This window comes from Lepus europaeus, chromosome 13, assembly GCF_033115175.1.
Source record: "Lepus europaeus isolate LE1 chromosome 13, mLepTim1.pri, whole genome shotgun sequence".
Taxonomy (NCBI): Eukaryota; Metazoa; Chordata; class Mammalia; order Lagomorpha; family Leporidae; genus Lepus; species Lepus europaeus.
This window is the reverse complement of record NC_084839.1, coordinates 65056193-65079626: the sequence shown is the minus strand read 5'-3', so window position 1 is coordinate 65079626 and position 23434 is coordinate 65056193. Positions and strand designations below refer to the sequence as shown.

General features: G+C 45.2%; 1 protein-coding gene across 1 annotated transcript in view; it reads right to left on the bottom strand.

Annotated features, from left to right (window-relative positions):
- Positions 1-23434, bottom strand: part of ANTXR1 (ANTXR cell adhesion molecule 1) — a 232098-nt gene that overhangs the window by 4608 nt on the left and 204056 nt on the right. The gene's annotated exons all lie outside the window — the stretch shown is intronic.

The following is a 23434-nucleotide window of genomic DNA, read 5'->3' as shown; positions in this document are numbered from 1 at the left end:
CCTTTTGGAGAGTGAGCTCCCTTTACTTTTCACATAAGACCCCTCGTCCCTACCTGGGCAGACTGTGGCCATGCTCATGGCCTCCACCCCAGTGGGTGCCACCTTTGTGGGCTCCTGGTCTCCCTGGGTTCCCAGGCCTTTGCAGCATCTTAGTGCTCTCTCTATTGTGTGTCCTTGTTGTCTGCAAAATCCCTCCCTCAATGAGGCTGCCCTTCCCCTCTCTCCCCTTGCTCATTTTGATCTCATCCCTGGGATTTCTAGCTGCGTAGCCTGGGGCTGCAGTGTGGGACAGTTCCTACCCTTCAGGACAGGCGCTCATCCTGAGTCAGATACATCCAGAGAGCCTAGAGTTTCCCTTTCCAGGCCATTTGGGGAAAACTTGAAGGGGGAAACAGAAGGGGAGAGTGTGGACACTCTCAGTGTCCACAGTTAGCTCTGGGGAAGAAAGAAACCTCCAGCCTGTACTCACCCTTTGTGGTTTGGGGTTCATCTCTAGTTACAAGCCACACTGCACATCGCAGCCTGCACGCTACAACTGTTCTGTCAATGTCTTATCTCCCTGACCAGATGGGAAACTTCTGGAAGGGAGTGGCCTTCTTCTGTACTTTGTGCTCCATAACTCAGAGCCTCATGGGGGTACTCTGCATGAGGGAGACTCTTGGTCACACAAAACAGAATTGTTTAAAGCCACTTGGGGATAGTAGGGGTTTGGGCAACACTAGCAACGAACTGAAAATTCATTTGCAAAGACAGCATTAGAGAATCTTGACTGGGCTTAGTTTAGGGATTACGATGCCACGTTGAGATGCCAGTATCCCATTTTCTCTGACCTTGCATTTTGGGAGATTTAACCAGGACCTATCCTGGCTATGGGGTCCACTAATGCAGAAGTGTCGCCATTATCTCACTGCCTGGATAGAACACCCAGCTCATGTTCAAGCTTTTTGGTGTTCTGTTGATTTTGTAACCCAGTACTGCGAATTCCTCGTTGTCCACGGAGCCCTCTTTTATAGCTTTATAAATCTAAGCTCTGGTTATAGTTTACTGCTGACTCTGGATGAAGCTCTTTCCTTCAAGATGGGAAGCCCTGATGGCTACCGTCTGTGATAAATTCCTATAATGACAACGCAGAATCAGGATTTACTGTACCACCTATTCTGCCCTTCATTCCTAGCCAGGCTGTCAGACAAGAGTCTCCAGACATTCATTTCCTTTAAAGAAGGGAAATTCTGGGCCTGGGGAAAGAGCTGCTGGTGCTTGGATTTGGGTCCCCCCTGGCTCCAGCGCTCCTTTCAAGCTGGCCACTGGGCTGGGACAAGAGAGGAGGCTATTTAACCCAGAAGCCCATTGACTTGTTTCGTGCAGTTGTGACTCTACTACTTTTCCCAGAGGCTGTTTTATCCAAAGTCAGAAGTTCCCAGCCCTTTTCTACCTGTAACTCCATTTATAATCCACATGGGGATTCTCAAGTGTTTCTGAAAGGATCCACAGAATAAAAGATGACCTCTCACACCTGCCAGCTGAAGATGGAATGGAAGAGGGCGGTAGGGACTGGTCTGGGGGGAGAGGCAGTGAGCCCTACTTTCATTGGCCAGTAACACCCCAGGGGTCCGGACATAAGTTCCCTGCTTCAGAGCACTGGGCTATGGTTCACCATGGACCGCAGTATATTCAAGCCTAGTTCAGACCAGAACTAGTAAGCAGACCAGATGTGAAGGGGCCAGCTCATAGCCTCTGCCTTGCCCCCACACTGGCCGCCCCACTGTGTGCTGTGGGGTGGGAATCACCACCACCTGCCACTCACAGGCATCATGCAGTTCAGTCAGTCATTGTTGGGGAAGGTGTGGAAAAGGGCCTGGCACATGGTGTTTGGCAGGTGCCATGGAGTTCAATGCTGCTTTTCTGTAGTCAGAGACACAGAGGCTACGATGCTGTGATGGCCTTGTCTATGGTGGAAAGGTCACTTGGACATGGTATCAGGTGTTGCCACTCCTAGTTGAGTAGTTGAACACCCTCCGAGTGAGCGGCAGACTAGAGTGTCTGTGCTACACACCTGACTTCTACAGGAAGCTTAGTCACTAGGGAAAAAAACCCATAACATTGGGGGCTGATGTGTGGTGCAGAGTTAAGCTGTCATCTGTGGCAGCGCCCTATATGGCTGCTTTGAGTCCCGGAGCTGTGCTTCCAATACAGCTCCCTGTTAATGCACCTGGGAAAGCAGCAGAAGATGGCTCAAGTGATTGGGTCCCTGCATCTATGTGGGAGACCCGGATGGAGTTCCAAACTCCTGGTTTTGGCCTGGCCCAGCCCTAGCCGTTGTGGTCATTTAGGGAATGAATCAACAATTGAAAGATCTTTCTTTCTGTTTCCCTCCTTGCTCTGCAACTCTTAAAAAAAAATCAACCTTTAAACAACAACAATAAAAAGCATAACATAGGATGCAACCAAAGCATTCTCCAGAGCCTGCTTCTTGTACCCTTCTCTACTCTCAATGCCACAGAACAAAAACTTATTTCCTAGAGGACCTCCCACGGTGCTTTGCACACACAGTGGATTGATGATGCATTCCACATATTTATATTTCTAAAAAAGGTGCAAACTCAGCACAAACACATCCCTGGTGTCATTTACAGCAAGACACACAGTTTCCATAAAAGGGGTGTGGCTACAAATTAAGTCCTTAAAACCTGGAGCCAGAGGTGCCAACATAAACACCATAACACTTAGACCATATAATTGGCCTAAAGATTGGTTTACACGACATCATTTTTCGCTTGGGAGAGGATAATAGGAAGGCCAGATGTGCTCAGTGTCATATATGCCAACAAATCTGCACCAGTGTTTGGTTAAAAGGTTGCTAGGATGATTGGAGCTCTCACTTCCTAACACTGGTCTTTGCAACCCGATTTAATTCTCCACAATATTGTTTTCTGGCAGTTTGATTCAGATCCAAGATTTTTCTTTGACCTCAGTTTACTTCGGCTTCCTCTTTTACAAAGTATGAATGCCAGTCGTTTTCACACATCACCAGCACAACACTCTGGTTAAGTTACAGAATTACATGCAGCATTGTCTCTTTTACAGTGGTGACTTGATAGGATGCTAGCTGGGTTTCCTCCTGGGCCTGAAAATGCCATTGTGACCTGGCTGTATCTGACAAGATTGCAAGGACCATTAGAGATACCCAGGCCCATCATCTTATCAAAGCCCTGTGAGCAAAGTATCATTGTCATCACTGCACAGAGAGTAAAATGAGGCCCCAGACTACGTCTGTGACTTGCCCAAGACTACTCGGCCGGACAGTGGTTGAGGGCTATTCAAACCTAGCACTGCTTGCTTCAGTAACACATCCTCTTTTGATTGGATTATCCTGGATAAAGACTAAAAGTGCAAACAGTTTCTTGAATGACCTGTAGATAGTATCACAGGATTTATTTATTTTTTTTTAAGAGAAAGATGGACTTTTTAAACACTTTTATTTATTTATTTATTTTTTACAGGCAGAGTGGACAGTGAGAGAGAGAGAGAGAGAGAGAGAGAGACAGAGAGAAAGGTCTTCCTTCCGTTGGTTCACTCTCCAAATGGCCACAATGGCTGGAGCTACACCGATCCGAAGCCGGGAGCCAGGTGCTTCCTCCTGTTCTCCCATGCGGGTGCAGGGCCCAAGCACTTGGGCCATCCTCCACTGACCTCCCGGGCCACAGCAGAGTGCTGGACTGGAAGAGGAGCAACCGGGACTAGAACCGGCGTCCATATGGGATGCTGGCGTTGCAGGTGGAGGATTAACCTAGTGAGCCACGGCACTGGCCCCCACCCCCCTTTTTATTTTTTAAGATTTCTTTAATTTATTTGAAAGGCAGAGTTACAGAGAGATATAGATATAGATATAGATATAGATATAGATATAGAGATATAGATATAGAGAGATAGAGAGATAGAGAGAGATAGAGATAGAGAGAGATCTTGCATCTATTGGTTCACTCCCCAAATGGCTGCAATGGCTGGGGCTGGGGCCAGACTGAAGTCAGGAGCCAGGATCTTTATCTGGGTCTCCCATGCAGGTGGAGGGACCCAAGGACCTGGGCCATCTCCTGTGGCTTTCCCAGGAGCACAAGCATGGAACTGCATCAGAAGTGGAGCAGCTAGGACATATTGCAGATGCAGGCAGTGGCTTAATCCACTGTGCCACAATGCTGGGCCCTCTCATCACCTTTAAAATAAAACCTAAGTGCACTTGATGGCACATGCAACCCTGTTTGATCTGATCCTTGCTGTTATCTTTCCATTCTTTTGTTGTGTTCAGGATGTCCTTCCTGGCCCATCCTAAGCCCTTTGTGAAAATTATTCCATGCAAAACTGTAACATGCCACTTGGTGTTCTCCAGATGTTTCCTCATTGTTCCTCTACTAGTTGGTGAACATTTCTAAGACAGCATTAGGGTCTTCTGCTCCTGAGTCTAATGCTGCTATAAAGACTCCAAGTTCAAGTTAAAGATGGCACACAACAAATACTGCTCATAAACCTGAGGGGCTCTGAGCTGCAGCAAGACTTTTTAGAAAGCTCAGATTTTCCCCACAAGTTCAGATTTTCAGAAGGTCAAGGGTCCATTAACATGGCTGCGTGTTTAGGGCCCCTCGGGTCACTTCCTCACCCTCTTTGGACATTTTCTAGGCTTTTCAAGGAGAGGGGACAAGAATCCCATGTGCTCCTTGATTTTCACACTTGAAGTATCAACATGGTACATTTAAAAATCCTTTTTGGGTTACTTTGTATGCGTTTATCAAAGGAGATTGTCCCTCAAGAAAACCCTCTGCCTAAATTGGAGGCGACAAATTCTGAGACAGTTATGGCATAGTCAGGATAAAGATCTTGTTGACAAGGTTCTGGATTTTTCTTGTGTTTTGAACTGCGGATACGGATGGTCCAAGGACACTGGTGGTATGGAGGCTGTATTCTGCCTGGAGGTCAGGACCGGGAGGCAGAGTTCTCCCCTCTGCTCTGCCATTAGCACACTCCCTGTGAAACTGGGGGAAAGTCATGCTCTTGCTATGGGTCCTAGCATTTTCATCTGTAAAATAAAGTTGCTGCACTAGCTTCATGATGTCCAAGGGCCTTTCAGCCCAATATTGTCTGATTCCATCAAAACTTAAGTTGCTTTGGAACTCTTTACTTGGATAATTTAAATCCTTTTGGGGCAGCCAGACTGCACATGTTTTTGTACTCCTTACTTTGGCTGTTTGTAATGTATATTTTCCAGTTGGTCGTTAGGTTATTCTTGGTATTCATAAGTCAAAATTGGGGGCTCACCATCAGCTCTTCTGTTATGTGGTAAGGATTCAAGTTTGCCTGTGAGTTCTGACCTTGGGTTTGTGGGATCATAGGGGAGATGTGAGAAGAGCTGTGGGCTGATGGTGTGCAACCATCTTGCCAGTGGTGAGCTCATGTGTGCTGACTGTTATGAAACATCTGTTTGCATATCAGGCCCGCTCAGTGGAGAGGGAGCTGGCCTTTGGAGATGGTTAAAAATATGCCACAGCTCCCACAGATTAAAACAAATAGTTTCCTATGAACAGAGGTCATTTAAGGAAATTGGATTTCACGCAAGAATACTAAAATAATCAGATGGAAAAAGTATAACATATAAGCCAAGTTTCCTCTGACAAACACCTTTCCTCTCTGGCCTCCTTCTAGCATGGATTGTCTTGCTTGGTGAGCTGTAGGTGCTTCTCAAGTTACAAATGGATTCGGTTTCCAAAGAGTGTTAGGAAGTCTGTTGTTTGGAATTTGTAGCATAGTTCCTAACTTAAATCACTCTTGTTAATGACGGTGGTTCTCAGGCTGGACCACAAAAGTTCAATGGCGTACTGAAGGCACTTAAGTAATTCTGCCGAAGTTGGTGCTTCAGGGATGAATGGGACACAGGAGCAGTGAATGGGACGGGATGGGATGACTTCATGGTGTCTTCTACCCAGTCTGCGATTCTCTTCATTTGTTAATTTGTTTCTGCATTTATCCATTTGAGAAATGGTTTTTGATTGCCAGCAGTGTCCTAGACATGGCATAAAATGCTGCTGACAGTGTCCAGCCTACTCTGGTTCCTACTCTCATGAAGAACAGAGTGGATGTGGAGACAGAGTTTGGTCAAATGATCCCACAAACAGGGGTCCCAGCAATCATATCTGTGATCTGTGCCCCTGATCTTGGCCATAGTTGATTGGACCAGAGGTGGACACCTAACCTGTGCTAGCCCAATCAGTTTCTCTCCCCTGGGAATTTGGAAGGATCAGTGAATGATAGTCAGTCACTTAGGACTGATACTTTAAATAGACAATGGAAGTGGGAACTGAAGGGTAGCTACCTTCTGCCAGTCAAGGAGAAGGCAGTTCTGATTCCGTCTCTGAAGATCTTTCAGGCCATTCACTCCTCCCTGTTCTCACTGTCGGTCAGCTTCTATAACCTGGGCCACCAATTAAACTGGTCTTTCGGCTTTCGCTCTTTCCCTTTTACACTGACGTTTTGGTTTCCGTATAAAATGCACACACACACACAAGTGTAAGTATGCACAGACACATGTGTACACACACCCTGTCGTCTAGACAGTAGCATCCAAATTCCCCAGCAAGATCTGCTACCCTCTGCACTTCTCTCTGCTACTCCATTCTTTTTCTTTGAACGCCACCCTTCAGCATGGCTCACGTTTTGAAACGAAGCAACCGCGCTTTGATTTTCCTTGTGACAGCATCATGCCGTAGGGCTACTTCTATGAAAGAGACAAACTGGAACAGAACCAGCCTGGCTTCCCCAAAGCTGGGGCTCAGGGCAAAGAGAGGGGAGTGTGTGCGTGGCCTCCCTTTCCTCCATCCCCAGCCCGCCCCGTCCATAAATCTCCTATCACAGGTTGCCTTTTATGCGCTGCTCGTGGAAAAGGATCCAAGGTCAACTCTTCTGGTTGATTCATTTTGCTGACACACGCTGGCATCCTCTCCATAATAACGTCCTTGGACGCCAAAAGTGAGGGTGAGATGAAAGCCCAAAGGAAATACTTGGTAACATGAGGAAATCAGAAAAAATGAAGGAACGGGCAGAAATAAAAGTGGCATATCTTCGGTGAGACACGTGTAAACATGAGGTTTGTCAGGACTAACTACTGAGATATGACTGACTTAACAAGAAAAGCCCCCTTTTTTTCCATTGGATCACAGTGAAATTTAACAATAAGATCCCTCGCTTTCATCGGAAACATCTGTTTTCTTCATTGAAAATTTGGAAGATACACAAAGGGAGGAGGAAGAAGAGGAAGAGAGAAGAATTTTAAATCCCAGCACTCAGAATTAACATTCATGCTTATCTTTTCAGGTGGCACACACATACCACAGTGGTGCATGCATTAACAAAAATGGGATCAGCCTGTAACAGTTTAAAAAATTCACTGTAACAATTCTTCACCACTTTTAGTGGCTGCAAAATCTCCTATCACATGGAAGCCCCAAATGCAATTATTAAATTCTTCATTGTTGAGCAGTAAGAGTCTATTTGTCTCTAGTGTAAATAATGCCATGATAAAACTTACTCATACACAAATATTTTTATCTATCCATCAGTAGTTCTAAAAAACTGTTTGGAGTAGAATTTCTGAGTCAACATTTATGTACATTTTAACTGATTTCAATAATAAAATAGGTCTTGAAAAACTTCACAGAAAATGTGTATTATGAAAAAGCTATGTATGGATTTAAAAAAACTTCTTGCACCAAAATAGTCATCTTTTGATTCCATTTTCATAAAATTTTAGAACTCACCTTAAATATTATCAAATTGTCTTCTAGAAAAACAATGGCATTCATTTGTAGTCCCAATATTATTCCATGAGAATTTATATTTTCGTATACTTTCAATTTGAATTTTACCATTAAAAATTTTGCCGATTGTCACAAGGAAGAGTATCATTGTTTACAGGTCTGTTGTTTTATGACTTGTGAGATGAGTTGGTTTTCTCTGTGAACACACAGGAGTCCTTTCCTACTTCCCTTCAATAAGAATTGCCTGTTCATATCCTTTCCCCACTTTTCTACTGAGGTTCTGATCCTTTCTTACTGATTTGTAAGAACACTTTGTAGAGTAATGTGTAACCTTTTTATGTAAGCTATTTCTCCCTTTGATTTTTGATTTGCCTTCTAATTTTGCTTATGTTCTTTGTTAATGTACAATTAGATATTTTTATGTGAGTAGCCAATTATAATCAATCCATAGAGTCTGTTTTTCATGTGTATTAGAAAGACCTTCATTATTTTTCCTAGGCTTTTGTTTTTTATTTGATTATTTTATTTGAAAGGCAGAGTTACAGAGATAGAAAGACACACACATACACACACACAGAGTGAAAGAGAGAGAGAGGGAGAGAAAGAGAGAGAGAGAGAGACCACTGGTTCACTCCCCAAATGGCTGCAATGGCCAGGGTGGGCCAGGTCAAAGCCAGGAGCCTGGAACTTCATCTCAATCTCCCTCATTGGTGACAGTGGTGACAGGAGCCCAAGCACTTGAGTAATCTTCCATTGCTTTCCCAGGCACATTAGCAGGAAGCTGGATTGGAAGTGGAGCAGCCAGGACTGGAATGGGTATGGGATGCTGTCGTCACAGGGGGTGGCTTAATCTCCTGCACCACGATAATAGCCTAACTAATATTTTTTCTAATTTTCATTTTTTTATTTGAAAGTCAGATAGAGATAGAAAATCGAAATGGAGAGAGGCAGAGAGAGAGAGAGAGGAGTTTCCATGCTGTGGTTCACTAGTTCACTCTCCAAATGCCCACAACACCCAGGCTGAAAACAGGAGCCAAGACTTTATTCTGAGTCTCCCACATGGGTGGAAGGGACCCAAGTACTTGAACCATCACCTGCTGCCTCCTAGGATGTGCGTTAGCAGGAAGTTGGGTAGGAGGCAGAGCAGCTGGGACTTGAACCAGTCACTCAGATATGGGATGTGGGTGTTTCATGCGGCAACTAAAATGCTGCTCCACATACCTGCCTCCCCTCCGCCTCCCCTACCCTCAGTTATGTTATAATTTCCCTTCTCTATGTTTGTAGAATGTAGACTGTGGAGTCAAACTACCAGGATTCAAAACCTGGTTCTGCAACTTGGTGTGTTAACTTGGACAAATTAAAGTTAATATCTCTGTTTCATTTTCTTTAAAAGAAGGTAAAATAATTGGCTCTGTCTTATGGATTATTATTTGAGGATTCATCGAGATTAAAAATAACTTTGAATAGTTTCTGTCTCGTGAAATTTCTCAGAAATGTTAAATATTATTATCTAGAATATATTTTAGTGTAAGGTATGAGGTACAGGTTCAAATTTATTTCATCTTTTTCTAAATGGTTAGCCAGTTGTGTGAACACCATTTGTTAAATAGTCTGCCATCTTCCAACTGATTTTTAAAAGTTAATTACTTAATTTATTAATTTGAGAAATGGTGGGGTGTGTGGGGAGAGAGGGAGAGAGGGAGAGAGAGAGAGAGAGAGAGAGAGAGAGAGAGAAAGGTCTTCCTTCCATTGGTTCACTCCCCAAATGGCCACCATGGCCAGTGCTGTGCAGATCCGAAGCCAGGAGCCAGGTGCCTCTCCTGGTCTCCCATGCGAGTGCAGGGGCCCAAGCACTTGGGCCATCCTCCACTGCCGTCCCAGGCCACAGCAGAGAGCTGGACTGGAAGAGGAGCAACCGGGACTAGAACCCGGTGCCCATATGGGATGCCGGTGCCGCAGGTGAAGGATTAGCCAAGTGAGCCACGGCGCCGGCCTGATTTATACTTATAACAGCAGAATTTCAATTATTAGTGCGTCACAATATATTTTAATATTGGTTTTATATTTGTATTATTTTTCCTTTTCAAGATTATCTACAGTAATCTCATTTGTTCATTCTTCTTAAATAGGACATTAAAAAAAGATTTGCAGGTTTGTTTTGTTTTTAGTAAGACTCAAGACTCTAGCCTGGTTTTCAGAATTTATTCCTAGGGTCCATCCTTTTTTTTATTTATTTGTTTTTATTTTTGACAGGCAGAGTGGACAGTGAGAGAGAGAGAGAGACAGAGAGAAAGGTCTTCCTTTGCCGTTGGTTCACCCTCCAATGGCCGCCGCGGTAGCGCGCTGCGGCCGGCGCACCGCGCTGTTCCGATGGCAGGAGCCAGGTGCTTCTCCTGGTCTCCCATGGGGTGCAGAGCCCAAGCACTTGGGCCATCCTCCACTGCACTCCCTGGCCACAGCAGAGAGCTGGCCTGGAAGAGGGGCAACCGGGACAGGATCGGTGCCCCGACCGGGACTAGAACCCGGTGTGCCGCGGCCCCTAGGGTCCATCCTTTGGCCTAGAGGTTAAGAAGCTGGTTAGAATGCTTGTGTCCTATAGAGGAGTGCCTGATTGAGAGTCCCGGTATCTGCTCTTTACTCCTGCTTCCTGCTAATGCGAGGAGGCAGCAGGAGATGACTCAAGTACTTGGGCTCCTGCCATCCACATGGGAGAGCTAGACTGACTTCCCTTTGACCTGGCCCAGCCCTGACTGTTGTAGGCATTAGGGGAGTGAACCATCAGATGGGAGCTCTGTTTGTCTTTTCTGTGTCTTCCTTTGTCAGTCTACCTCTCAAATAAATGAATAAATAATACAAATAAAAATTTAAAAGACTGATGTCACAGTTTTAAGAAATTTATATCATTTTAACTAATATCATGGGTTAAAGACATTTCTCAGTTTTACGGGTTTTGCTTTGTTTTCATTAGTTTGTTCTTAATTCATAGATGCCTTGTTTGTGTTGTCTGTAGATTCATCTCATATAATTTTCTAAGTTTTAACTGTGGCTTACCTCATTTTTTTTCTTGCTTACTAAGTATGCAATTCTTCCAAGTCGCACAAAGTTCTTTTGGTGGTATCCCAAATGTCATCATTTGCTAGGGACCCAGACCAACGGTGATTTATCAGAGCATTTGAAAACTTTCAAGTGTTTTTTGTTGTTGTTGTTGTAAAAAGAAAAGAGTTTAATCTGGTATTGCTACTTTCCAGCCTTTTTCTCCTTTTTCTTTTCTTTCTTTCTTTTTTTTTTTTTTTTTTTGGTCTATGTGTATGTGTGTGTTATAGTGTGGGGAAAATGTGGCCTAAAAAATTATACTTTCTCTTTTTTTCAAATTTTCTTTGTGGTCTCTTATAGTCATTTTTTTTTTTTACAAATTTAAAAATAATGTGAATTCTTTATTTGAAGAGTTCTACTAAATATATACCCATTAATCACTTTTTGATTTGTCAAAGATTCTACATCTTTCATTAACTGTTTAAAAATCTGCTTGATCTATTGAAGTCCAAGGATGGTGTGGGTTTACTAAGTTTTCCTTGTTCCCAATATTCACTCAATCATATTTGCTCGTATTTTACTCTGCTGCAGCAGCTGTTTTGCCCCTAAGAGTAGCAGGGCGAGGGCCTCTCCCAGGACCACCTGGACAGAGAGAATTCCTTTGCTTCCTGTGTGTGGAGGCACAGCCTGTGTGTAAAGATGGCTGCCATCACTTTCTCCCTCCTGCATGCAGGACCACTTCCCTGGGGAGGGAGGCAGAATCTGGCCTCTGTCCCCTTGAGTCTGTGCTGGCTTGTGACCACTTTGAGTAATGGAATTTGATGGAAATTGTGCTAGCTCTGAGCTTGACTCTAACAGTCCCCATAGTCTCTGCTTCCTGTTTTCGGTGCCCTGAATTTCCATATAAGAAGTCCAGGCTGCTCTTCCAGAGAGAGAGGCCGTGTGGATGAGCACGGAGGGACAGGCAACTGGGATGTTCCTTTGGTCATCCAGCCCAATTGATCCTTCCATAACTCGAGCCCCAGCCACTGTCTGCTTCATGAGAAATCCTGAATGAGAACTATGCAACTGAGCCTGTAGATCTGTGGTCTACTCACTGCTTGAGTGGCTGGGACTTTGCAGCACTAGAATCCAGGGGCGTCCAGGAGAAAGGTAATATCACTGGGTGAAAGATATAGCCTCAGAGGTAACTGCCTCAAGTTTCCCTTTCTGTTCCCTTGATGTTTTCCCTAGCACCGTTCGTTTTGAAATATGTGCTATTATGGTGGTGAGAAAAGGCTGGAATGAAAGAGGACTGGAAAGATGTTACCACACAGAGAGGGTTTTGCCTATTCACACACTGGATCTGTGACATTTTATCACCTGCTCCCATGCCACCAGTGGGTGGCCGGAGGTTGAAATGTCCCCTGATTTTGCTCAAATTGCCATTTTTGACATGAAAATAGGAAAAGCATTTTAATAAATACCTTGACAGAGAGGAAACATGGTAAGATAAAGTAGTCTTGCCACCCAAATGGGGATGGACCAACTGTATCCCAAAATCATATGAAAGGCTGCTAAGTGCTCCTATCTAACCTATGCCCAGTGCATAACCTGTACCTAAAGCTACAACGAATTACTTATCAAACAAATGAGTGAATGTGTAGATCCAGGCTGAGAAGGACTCATTCTGATGGCCCCTGGGGAAGGTCAAACAGCCACTGTAAGCTAAGAAAGACAAAAAGATACTGGCTGACATAGAAGTTGTTGTACAAATAAAACCTCCTTCTCTGATGCTCGAATCTCCTCTTTTAATCTCATCATCATATAAAACCATGGCATGTTGTCTTTGCACCTGTATGGTTCTGATGAATCTTAAAAAAAAAAAAAGAGATAGAGAGAGACAAAAGGAAATTGGAGAAAGGAGATCCAGGAAAAGTGAACAGGAGATCAAAGTTGTCACTAACTGGGGATTGGCTCAGGACAAAGGCTTTTGCAGAGATGCCACTGGTGGTACAATTTAGCAAGGGAATAAATTGATAATATTTGTTGGTTCAAGAGGATGCAAATGGTGCTGAATGGTGACGTGATGTGGTACACCGTAATTATTGTTTAGCTTCACTCTTCTAAAAGCCAGACATGAACACGACCATCTTTTGTTCTTTGGTGGCATCAAGTCCAATACCTACTCCATGCGTTCTGCCATGCAGTGTAACAAGGACTTCTCCAAAGAGCCTGGTTTTAATTCACATTTTGGATGGGTCTCAGTAATCCTGTTGCTCTAATGCACTTTTCTAAGATTTAAAAACCCACCGTGGCATGGCCACACTGAGTGATTTAAAGCCTGGCCCAGGGTGAACTAGTTTTGTTCAATCTTCCTTTTCTCCCTTTCTGCCTCTCCCTGTTAACAATCGGGAGGATATTTTTCCTGCCCTCATCCATGTCTCCAGCTAAATAAGTCTCCTTAGAACCATCATTAGTGTATTATTTTATTTATGTTGGGGTATTTGCCTTCAAAAATTGGAGCCAGAAGATAAACTGACTGAGGTTACTTGGCCAAGAGCATTATTTAGCTTGGATGAAAAAATGCAAAATTATGAAATGACTTACTCATCTGGTGCGTAGTTCAAACCTCACCCTGCTCCCTATATGCAAGCTCACAGGGGAAGGTTTGTTTCCTCCCTTTGCACAATGTGAAGAACGCTGTCTTCAGGGTGAGTCTCCCTTACCCCCCATGCCTATAGCTTCATAGTGCTTTCCCCAAATGGAGGTAACAGTAATTAAAATAAAAAAAGAACCGCTTTGCTTTTGTGACTTCTATACTGTCGCCAGTGAGTGGCAGTGTTACAGACTGAATGTGTGTGTTCTTCCAAATCCATATGGTGAAACCTACATCCCTGATTGGGTGATGGATTAGGGACGGGGCCTTTGGGAAGCAGCTGGGGTTAGATGAGGCCTTGAAGGTGTGGAGGTCGTGATGCGATTGGTGCTCTTCAAAGAAGACACCAGGGAGCTGCTGTTTTTCAGTACCCAGGCTTGGAGAAAGACCCTGTGAGCACACGGCCTGGAGAGGGCCTTCACCGGAACCTTGCCATGCTGGCACCCTGATCTCAGGGTTCCAGCCTCCAGAACTGTGAGCAACTAGATTTCTGTTATTGAAGTTACCTGGCCCACTGTGTCTTGCTATGGTAGTCTGGGCATACCAGTATCCTAAGCAGGGATGTGTCTACCAGGTCCTCAGCACATCACACAGGCACCCCTTTCCTATCCTGCAGCCTCGTCTCACCAGCCATGCTCCCGAATCACATGCACTCACACAAGGGACCAGGTGCTTGTTACGAAGTGAGATGTTTCTTGTTGCATCTCTCATTCCCGGAGTGCTTACACTGTGCCAGCCTTGGTACTAGCTGCCTTGCACGCATTATCCCATTTTGTCCTCCTAACAACACTGTTGGCACTGTTGGTGAATATTATTATCCTGAGTCAAAAGCGTAAAAATGGACTCAGAAAGGCTAAAGGGGCACTAATGGGGAGCCTCTTTTTCTTCCCCCATGGTCTCTCTGTTAAGGGAATGGTAGAGTGGAGATTTAAATCATGCACTTTCTTGTGAGTCAAGATGAATCTAAGGAAAAGGAATCAAAAAGCACAGCCAATGCACAGAGCCGCCCGTGGTTAATATTATGTATTTGGGAATTGGCTTTGGGTCCCAACACTTCCTTGCTCCCGTCATTCTGTTCCAGGTTTCCACATCTCTGTTTCTTTCTTCCTCAGGATTTTCAGAACCTTCAGCTACCATCCCTAGAGAAGAACCCAGTATCGCTACCTCTCCTTCCAATCAGAACGTGCTTGCCCCCTTCCTTCATCCTTCTCCTTGCCTTCAAAATGACAGATGTCATTCCTGAGCTGGGTCCACTAGGGTGGTTTATCTCTTAGCAGGTTCTAGCTTTTGTAGGTATAGAGGTATGCTGGGACAGAGATGGTAATTGTCTTCCATCTCCATCACCGCTTCCTCCCTTCACTCCTGGAACTCTTGAATTTCAATGGCGCATGACCATCTAGTAGTGACTATATTTCTCAGCCTTCCTTGCATAAATTGGTTCAAGAGGCAGTAAATGATCCTGGATGGCCTGACCTAGTGTAGAGCATAAATTGCAGGTGAGTGTGGCTGCCTGTGCCGTGAGTGGCCCTGTGGCCGCTCTGGCCAGCTGGATGTGAGCATAGGCTGTGCTTTAAGAGGAAGGGGAATCTTCTGTCCTTGTCCATTCTTGACTCTGCAGATGAGGGCCATGCTCCAGGATGTTGGAGAAACAAGGCAGGAGGAGCCTGGGCCTCTGACCCTTGACCCCAGAGGAAAAGGACAAGTTCTACCCTGTTTAAGCTTGGATTACTTTAGCCTTTTGCTACATCTATGAACGTAGCCCAAACTGTAAAACTCAAGAAAATAACTTCCTGAAGACAGTGTTGATTATGACAGTGCTGGGCCAGGGAACTATTGCAGTGGGCTCATGGCTTCAGATTGCCTCTGCATTTAGACCATGCAGTTGACCACCCACTTCAACTTAAAGAGGCGATTCATGGCCAGCTGGCCCTGCCTGCTCTTCAGGTAAGGACTGCGGGGATTCTACCCAGGGCAGGGACCTCAGAGCAATCAAGGGGAGGCAGCAGTCAGAGCGCTGAGCCATCATGGCTGATGCTTGTGATTGGTCAGGGAAAGAAGTGGAAAATTTATAGCACTCCAAATCTGGGATTCATTTAGGAGTAAGAAGCATTAATTTAAGTTATCCAACCTCAAGATTGTTTTCAGGCCTCCGCTCAGCCCCAGTGTGCTTCTTAATTCTGAGGCCATGTGGAGTTGGACCTGAAATGACACCGTGACCCAGAACCAAGATGCCTCCTTTCCACAGTGCAGGAAACACCGCACTAATCCAGGCCGTGCTGATTTAGTGTGTGTGATATTTCTCCCCAGGCTGGGCAGTGCTTATGATCTGTATGACTTGGGCAGGGATGGCTTATTAGACTTAGATTTAGGGAGATTGTAGAGGAATCATAAGAGGAAAAATTATGCCCTAAATCCATTGGAAAGAGGCATGTAATACAGTAAGGCCTTTGGGTATTCCAGCTCCTCCCTTCGATAAAGCATGCTATTAATTACTAATGATTTTTATTTTCTCACTAGAAGCAATTCCACAGAGAGCTCCACTCAGAGACACCACGAGTGGCATTGGCTGCTTCATTTCTGCAGATTTAAGTGGTCAGTCCTGGTTGCACAAGCCCTTACCTACATCAGGGCTCACCAAAATAGCAGAGCAGCCAAAAGCCACCTGGGGGCCTGTAGGGGTCTGGGGCTCTCCCACACCTCTCAGCCTCCTCTCAGTGGTTCCACTGGATCTCGGGGCTGGTTTCTTGACCACTGTTGTGGCTCTCCATGGATTGATGAGACATTTGTGACGAGCCTGGCCTTTCCCTCTGCTCCCCACCCACCTTGGCTTCATGACCTGCTCCATGCCTTTCCCTGATTGACTGGCCTTTTGCCAGGCTCTGCTACAGAGGATAGGAAGAGGGTCCCCTAAAGGGCTTCTCCCAGTTGGGTCCCAGGAACTGCCCACAGACATCAGGCCTGGGGTGAGTTCAGCTGATAAACCCAAATAAACCCTGTGAGTCCAGACAATCCAGGCATGAGAAAGGTGACCTCATGCTTAGTAAGAGCACTCTTTGTTCAGTCTCCAAAGACCCTGCAAGTGTGGGGGATGCTGGTGGTTTGGCCCACTCCCCATTCTGATGCTAAGGCCACGGCCTCCCCCCAGTTCACTGAGGCAGAGGATTCTTGAGGCTGAGAGGGGCGCCTGCAATTGGGGCAGAGGAATGCAGTTGTGGGGCAGTGTGGGGAGACACCGCAATCCTCAACAGCTCACTTTGATCTTCTGGGAGCTTTAGATGTGCGGTGGTAAAATTACGAATAAGCAAAAAGCCCCTAGCAATGGGAGAGCTCCACATTTCCTTGCCTTGGGACATCCCTTCCTACTGCCTATACCCCAGACACATCCAAAGTAATACCTGGTGTGCCAGTCACAACCTCAGAGTCCCCTGTGGGCACCTCGTGGAGATCTTCCTAATTGCCAGAGTGTCCCCCTGGAGGGGACTTCCCTGGACATTGGCACATGTGTTTATCAGCCTAATCATCCGTCCTTCTGAGGCCAGAGAAAAAGTACTCAGGACAGCTACATTTGGGGTGGTGGTGCATGTCTGGGGAAAGGGAGACTGGAAGGGCCAGTTTTGATGGGAATGAGAGAGGCAATGAGAAAAGTGTGCATAGCACAAAAGAAGGGATGAGACGGGATGGGGAGGGTCCCAGCAGAGGGGTAGGGACTGCAGGTTTGTGCGTGCATCTTCCTGGAGACACCTACCCACATGTGTGCAAGGAGCCCGAGAGAGACTTGATAATCTCCAGGGAGATTTCTCTTTATGCATTAGTCACAGGGTATAATGTGGACTATTTGCAAAGGTTTTGAAAATCTTAGTACTCTCATAAAAGACAGCAAAGTCGAACTCCTCTGCTTCTTGTGACATTTTCAGAGGAAAAGGGTGTTGTCAAATCTGCCAAAGGTCACATATTTGGGATGGAAGAGCAGCATGACTGTCTTCCAACCTGCACAGGCCTTTCTGATGCCAGCTCCCAGCTGCTCTAGGCTGGAGAAGAGGCCTGTCCTTGCTTCTTCACACCGGAACCACAGGGGCCCCCAAAATGTGGAACATGCTGCCAGTCCAGGTCTCTTTCGGAAGGAAAATCAAAAAGGCATGCATTCTTTTTTAAAAAATGAAATACAAATGGCCAACAGACACATGCAAAAAATGCTCAGGATCACTAGTCATTAGGCAAGTGCAGATGAAAACCATGGTGAGATTTCATCTCACTTCAAAAATCAAAAAATAACAAATGCTGGTGATGATATGGGGAAAAAGTTACCCTAATATACTCTTGGTGGGAATGTAAACTAGTATAACCATTATGGAAGACAGTATGGAGACTCTTCAGAAATCTGAAAATAATCTACCATATGACCAGCCATCCCATTCCTTGGAATTTACCCAAATGAAATGAAACGAGCATATGTAAGAGTTATTTGGGGCCGGTGCTGTGACATAGCGGGTAAAGTCACTGCCTGCAGTGTTGGCATCCCATATGGTCGCCGGTTCTAGTCCTGGCTGTTCCATTTCCTATCCAGCTCTCTGCTATGGCCTGGGAAGGCAGTAGAAGATGGTTCAAGTCCTTGGGCCCCTGCACCCATGTGGGAGACCTGGAAGAAGCTCCTGGCTCCTGGTTTTGGATGGGCTCAGCTGCGGCCATCTGGGGAGTGAACCAGCAGATGGAGGATCGATCTCTCTCTCTCTCTGCCTTTGCCTCTCTCTAGCTCTGCCTTCAAATAAACCAATCTTTCAAAAAAAAAAAAAGGAGTTATTTGTATCCCTCTGTTTATTGCAGCTCAATTCACAATAGCTAAGATATGAAATAATGATATTTATCAACTGATGACTGAATAAAGAAAATATGTTTATATATACGCTATGGAATACTACTCAGCCATAAGAAGGAATGAAATGCTGTCTTTTGCAACAAAATGGATGAAACTTGAAACATTATGTGTAGTGAAATAAGCCAGTCCCAAAAAGACAAATATATTTTCTCTGATATGTAGTAGTTAATGTAGAATACAAAAAAGATATATAGGAATGAAATGGACATCCTGTGATTTGATTGTTGTTTTTAGCCCTTGTTTATATTCCTGTGGAACTGTGGTCTTTATATTTCTTACTTGTTGAATATCATGGTTAGTGGTGTGTTAAGCCTGTGATTACAGAGTGAAGTAAAATTATGTTTTTGCAAAAATTAAAGTCAAAAAAGGAAAGAAGGAGATGGATTGAGGGAGGGAAGGACGTATGGTTATCTTCTTAGAATTATACTATGGGGGTTGGCTCTATGGTATAGCAAGTAAAGCCACCGCTTGCAAGGCGAGCATCCCATATGGGTACCGGTGCCAGTCTCGGCTGCCTCACTGCTGATCCAGCTCTTTGCTATGACCTGGGAAAGCAGTAGAAGATGGCCCAAGTCTTTGGACCCCTGTACCCACGTGGGAGACTCGGAAGAAGCTCCTGGATCCTGGCTTCGGATCAATGCAGCTCTGGCAATGGTGGCCAGCTGAGGAGTGAACCAGAAGATATCTGTCTCTCTTTGCCTCTGCCTCTCTGTAACTCTGTCTTTCAAATAAATAAATAAACCTTAAAAAAAAAAAAGAATCATACCTATGGAATACATGAAACCTGTTCTCTTTATGTTAATAAAAATTTGAAAAATAAAAAAATTACTCTTTTATGTGAATGCTTTTATTTATTTGACAGGTAGAGAAAAAGAGGGAGAGACAAATCCCATCTGTTGAGCTGAGAACTCAGTCCAGGTCTTCCACATGGGTGCCAGAACTGAAGTATTTGAGTCATCACCCGTGCCTTCCAGGATATGCATTAACAGGAAGCTCGAGCTGGGAACTGACCCAAGCGCTGATGTGGGATATGGGCATTTTAGCTGCTGGGCTGAACACCTGCTCCCCATGCATTCTTTAAATAAACAAAAGGGTACCAATTCCTCCTATCTGAATGTGTATTAATGAGCACAAAAAGCAGTTACACAAAGTAATTATAAAATTACAACTGATGCAAAAAGAAACCACAGAGGTTCTGGCCAGGCAGAAGGGATGTAGAGATCACGCGTGTCCGAATCCCAGGGCTACAGAGCACATACTTTCTTGTGAATGCTATGCCAGGGCTGGGAGGGCAGTTCCATTTGTGTAGACGGCTAAGGGCACCTAGTAATAATGCCAGCAGCCCCTTCTTCCCCACCCAGTGCCTCCAGGGTCACCCCCGCGGCCTTCTGGCCTGGTGCTACTCTGCCCGAGACCAGAATAGCCCCCTAAATATTAGTCTCTGGGGAAAAGAACGTTTTCTTGGGTTGCTTGTTTATAGCTAGAGAGTTCTTCAGTATTTTACACAGAATGTGTCGCAAGTGGGCACAGAGGGGGACAAGGATGGTTCTGTCACTCCAGAATTAATATCTGGGAAAACACCGCTGTCTAATCAAGACCACTGAAGGAGTATTAAACACTAGCTTTTTAAGCTCTTGATGTTTTTCACTTTCAGAGTTTCAAATCTCGGGCTGGTCTGCCAGAAAACATGACCTCATCATCCGCTGTCCCTGGTGAAGGAAGATAATGGTGCACTGAATGAAGTCTGAATTTCAGACCAAAGCTCTGAGTCTGAAGACCCTGGGGGGCACCAGACAAGGAGAGTGACAAGAAGGCCAGGGGATAAGTTTTTTTTAACAATGGTGAGCTTGCAAATGAGTGTCCTGGGGACCTGCACCACAGAGACGAAGGTGGCGCTGGATAGGATGGAGGCAGAAGCTGCCTGGCAGAGGGCAGTGCCCTGATGGGAAGGGTCACGCCCCCTCCCCACTAGGGCTTTGCTGGAAAGGACTGGGCCATTTTCCAGCCACGAGGGCGTCGGCTCGGACATCACCGATCAGGTCTAAGTTCACCCCTTAGTGCTCACATTGGCCTCTTTCTCTCTCTGTTCTTAACACTTCTTTCCTTAAATAAAAAGAAATTAGGAGGTGAAAAACCTTATAGAAAAAAGAGAAAAGAAAACCTGGGGTCACTGCCTTAACTCAGCCACCTTTGGTATTTGGAAAAGGTATGGCTATTTCCACATTTTACCTTTTCCCATGTCAATGGGTCTCCTTTTTTCAGATGAAGTAATAGAAAGCAGGGATTTTTTTGTGTGTGTGTGTGTGTGTGTGGCAGGGAAAATTAATTCCAGGCATGGAATTAATGCATGCATTAATTTGATGCATGCACAGTTTCTTTGATGAGCTGACCCATGATTGCAACAAAGGCTCCATGAAATCCCTCTCACTTTATTCTAAGGTCCCCTTTTTACTCTTACTCACATTGAAAGTCAAATCGTGATATAAGGACAAAATAGGGCTTTATATGGAGAATGAAAAAGAAATAATCTTGGGGCTAGAATTGTGTCATAGCAAGTATAGCACCGCCTACAATGCCAGCAGCCCATATGGGCACTGCTTTGAGTCCCAGCTGCTCCACTTCTGATCCAGCTCTCTGCTAATGTGACTGGGAAAGCAGTGGAAGATGGCCAAAGTACTAGGGCTCCTGCACCCACATGGGAGACTTGGAAGACACTCCTGGCTCCTGGCTTTGGCCTGGACCACCCCTGGCCATTATGGCCATTTGAGGAGTGAACCAGCAGATGGAAGATATTCTTTCTCTCTTTCTCTCCTTCCCCCCCTTTTCTGTAACTCTGCCTTTCAAATAAATGAAATAAAATTTAAAAAAATACATAATATTTCATATTGGTATATGGGCTAATAAAACCTCCAAATTCTGATCTCTTTTTGTGTGAGATTTTATTGTATTTTAGGTGCATACACTTGTATAGATGCTTTTTTTTTTTTTTTTGACAGGCAGAGTGGACAGTGAGAGAGAGAGAGAGAGACAGAGAGAAAGGTCTTCCTTTTTCCGTTGGTTCACCCCACAATGGCTGCTGCGGCCGGCGCACCATGCTGATCCGAAGCCAGGAGCCAGGTGCTTCTCCTGGTCTCCCATGCGGGTGCAGGGCCAAGGACTTGGGCCATCCTCCACTGCACTTCTGGGCCACAGCAGAGAGCTGGCCTGGAAGAGGGGCAACCAGGATAGAATCCGGCGCCCCAACCGGGACTAGAACCCGGGGTGCTGGCGCCGCAGGTGGAGGATTAGCCTAGTGAGCCACAGTGCCAGCCTATAGATGCCTTTGAAAAGTACCTTTACACAGATTTTCATGGGAGGTAGCTATTTTGGGGAAACAGCATCCCCTGGGGTGTGGTCCTGTGCATTTGGGGGAGGGGCTTTATGATTTCTGATCAACAGGCAGCTGGTATAAATGCTATATAAATAAATACTATATAAATAGTATTATTTAAGAGTGTCACACTGTGGCAAAAAAAAAAAAAAAAGCCTTCCCATATGATTCTACTTCTCAGCTTATACACTAATATTCCTGACATTTTTTTCTGTGGCACTCCATTCATTCTCTACTACTTAAATAATATTTTACTTAGTAGATTTCACTTTATTAAGATGCTTCAAGTGAACAGTCTTCCCAGCATATATTAAATAAGATCATCCTGCTAGTTTGAGGGGATGATGGTTTCCCAAAGAGTCTAAAAGCCACGCGGACACCGGGAGGGGGGTCACTGGCACACAGGGCTTTCTAGCGAGCAGCTGCTCCTTGTTAGTCTCGTTAGTGAGTTAGGGGTGATCTGCAACCAGCTCTGCCCAGCAGGCAGATAACTGGCCTTGTGTCTACCGTCCTCCAGAGGAGAGTCAGTTTGCCACACAAATACAATCTAAGAAGCACACGCAGCTTGTGCTATGATATGGAAAAGCTGTTTAAAAGAAAGAAAGAGCAACACATACCTATTTTGAGAGCAGTTACCATAATTTATAATTATTATATACTGCAAAGAGGCCTTTACAAGTTTTACTTATTTCATAGGCAGAGAGGGCAAGAGCTGGGCTGAGATAGGCCACAGTTAGGAGCCAGGAGCTCAGTCCCAGGCTCTGACATGGGTGGCAGGGACCCAGCTACTGAGCCATATCATTTGCTGCCTTCTGGGGTGCACATTAGCAAGAAACTAGAATTTGAAGTGGAACCAGAACTTGAATCCAGGCACTTATATGGGATGTGGGCATCCACAGAGGTGTCTTAACCACACAACCAAATCTTGGGCCTCAAAGAGGTCTTTAAAAAGTTATTTATTTATTCATGTATTTCAATTGTATTTAAAAGGCAGAGAGACAGGGAAAAAGACAGGGACAGATGGAAAGAGATCTGCATCTGCTGGCTTTACTCCCTAAATGCTGGCAGCAGCCAGAGCATGGCCAGGCTGAAGCTAGAAGCCTAGAACTCCATCTAGGTCTTCCACAAGGACCCAAGTGCTTGGGCCGTCATCTGCTGCCTCTCAGGGTGCAGGTTAGCAGGAAGCTGGATTGGAAGCAGAGGAGCTGGGATTTGAACCAGGCACTCTGATATGGGATGGGGGCATCCCAAGCAGGGACTTAACTGCTATGCCCCCTCCCCAAAGAGGCTCTTTATGTTTGGGATATAAGCTGTAATTATATTAGTGTCACAGACCCAGAGATTTCAAAGCAAAGACTTGTTGTCCCTTTGGCAATAGGGGAGAAAGCTGAGTAATCTTTGATCAAGCATTTCTTATTACTCTGGGCACTAATGCTAACACTTGCTGGGTGAGGAAACCCCGCTTCAGAGAACAGCACTACGGCTGCGACTGTTTGATTCTGCCGGGGCACTGGGAGTCCAGCGCGGTCTGCTCCTAGGGATGCGTCAGCAGCTCTGTGTGAAGAGGAGGCAGCAAGGATCCTTGCTCCCTTTCATGCGTGGGAAGTCTGAGCTACAGAAGAAGGTTTGGGAACAGCTCCAAGGTGTCTTTGCAGCCGTGAGACTGCCTTGGCTCCCTATAGGAATATTTTTACTAAGTATTTTTGCCCTTTCAATAGGTG